Below are 2,656 nucleotides of genomic sequence, written 5' to 3' on the forward strand. Positions count from 1 at the left end.
TTTGCCGCCAGGGCTGTTAATTAGAACAAGCAGCTTATATTATTACAAAAACCAATGTAAAAAATGCATTTTTTTTAATCCTACGTTATGTATGTTAAATAATATATCTTCATTAGAAGAGAGAGAATTTCTATGTAAAATTACATATTCTTTCGGATTGGTTATATTTTTTTCCCTTTTTTACTTTTTTTACTGCGTTATGATCAATCAACATATAAAATTATGTTAAAAGAAATAGTTATTCTTTTACATTTTACAATCAAAGCATCATACCTACCATATAATATTTTATTTCACATTCTGATTAATACACAATTTAAAAACGCGATCTCTTGCAAAACAAAAACCAACAATAGATCACAGGTAGATCGAGGTAGATAGAGTTTCTATATCATCACTACATAGTATAAAACAAAGTCGCTTTCCCTGTCCCTATGTCCCTATGTCCCTATGTCCCTTTGTACGCTTAAATCTTTGAAACTACGCAACGGATTTTGATGCGGTTTTTTTTAATAGATAGAGTGATTCAAGAGGAAGGTTTATATGTATAATAACATCCATTAAATAGTAGAGAAGTACTGTTATTTTTGAGGTTTCTAAAGTGATGTCGTAAAAAATTACATTTTTTCCGCTTATATTGCAAACGCAGGCTGAACCCTACGAGTTTTATCAAAATAATGTACTAAGTATTATACACATTGAAAAGGTCTACAGAAAAGTCCGCGATGGTATATGTCTATCTCTTATGGATAACCCACAATAACATTTTTTTGTCATTTACTTTTTACGACAAATAATAGCTAATTTTCGAAGCGATTTTCACCAATACAGAATAAATCTTTAACCAATTAAATACCTTGAATACATTGTTCATTTAATATAGAACTATATGGCCCTTTACACCGTATGATTTAAGTGAATATTTTCAAAGATATTACAGATTTAAAAATTGCGGGACGTAGCGTTTGCTGCGGTACCGGCCGGCCGGGCCGCTATGTTTTTAGGTACAACGTTCACAGTTTTTCTGTAGTGTATTTAGTATCAGCATTGCACCCGTGCGAAGCCGGGGCGGGTCGCTAGTATATTATATTATAATGCTAGCTTTCCGCCCGCGGCTTCGTTTTCAAAGGAAAACCCGCATAGTTCCCGTTCCCGGGGGATTTCTGGGATAAAATATCCTATGTGTTAATGCAAGTTACCCTCTATATGTGTGCTAAATTTCATTGTAATCGGTTCAGTAGTATTTGCGTAAAAGAGTAACAAACACAAATGTGTGTGTTTGTTACTCTTTCACGGATGTGTATCCTCACGAACTTTCGCATTTATAATATAAGTAGGATTAATTAAATGTACATTTTTTTTATACTCAACAATAGATCACAGGTAGTGATCGAGGTAGATAGAGTTTCTATATTATAATGTATGTAGAGAATATACTTTGTGATCGAGCTAATCAAATAATTTCATCATGCATAGAAAATAATTTATGTATTTCACCATAAATAAGCAAAAATACATGAATTATGTACATTTACAAACTACACAATTTGAAAATTATCCTCACAAAAAGGTGACTGTTGGAAAGTCCACGTTAGAGTTCTAACACACGAACGGCAAGTTGTGAACGGCAGAGAGAGATATTTTATGTTGTGACTAAGCAATAATTAAAAAGTACAAAATATTATACTACCTATAAGATGATAAAAAAGATGCATAATACGAGACCCTGAGTTAAAAAACATAAATTAAAATATCATATCAACACTGGAATAATTTCCGTAGTGATGTTATTACAAGGTAAGTGTTATCTCACGCACACACACGCACTTTATCGCCATTCACCGCCGTGGCCGCCATCTTTAAATGGAGTCAATATAACTGTTTTTATTTCGTCACGCTGAGTTCAATAATTTAGCATTTTTATAGTAAGTACCATTTATTTATAAACTGATATTCAACGCGCATTTGTCTGTGCTATACGTTCTTTATTGAGATTGCAGGAAATGTTAAAAAATTACTTTTATATAAAATCTAGTCGAAAAGTGAGATAATATGCTGTTACAAAACAACATTTATCTTGCTACTGTTACGAATCAAATTATTTTCTTTTTAAAACATAACATAGTTTAACTTAATCAATAATCTGCAACTCATCATTATTTAGCCTAAAATAAAACTGATAAAAAATTACGCATGAACAACGGTGAAATTAATGCTGTTAATCTTTCAACTTTAATAATTAGCTTTTGATTCATAGGAAAGTAAACAAATACATATATACTTGTTGGCTCCTTAACTATTGCCTTAATACAATTTCGGTAATATGTAAATTACGATTAACTATAACTATTACGATTAATTTTATATTTTTAACACGAAATTATTAACAGTCTTTATATTTCTATATTATCTATACAAAATAGAATTTTATTATTTTTCGAAGACAATCTTTAACTAACTTTGAACTACTTAATGATAATATTTTACAAACGTAAAAATTGGTTCATTTTTGTCAGTAATAACTTTTAAATTCACTCGTTATCAACATCCGAGCGTAGGTGGGACGTAGGTACAATGCTCTACATAATTTAATGATTAGAATTACTCAGACAACTAGCAAACTAACAAAAAACTTTAATATTATACGACTATAACA

This window comes from Colias philodice, chromosome 10, assembly GCF_061535455.1.
Source record: "Colias philodice isolate Cphi_HAF_F1 chromosome 10, ilColPhil1 Martin Lab GWU primary, whole genome shotgun sequence".
Lineage (NCBI taxonomy): Eukaryota > Metazoa > Arthropoda > Insecta > Lepidoptera > Pieridae > Colias > Colias philodice.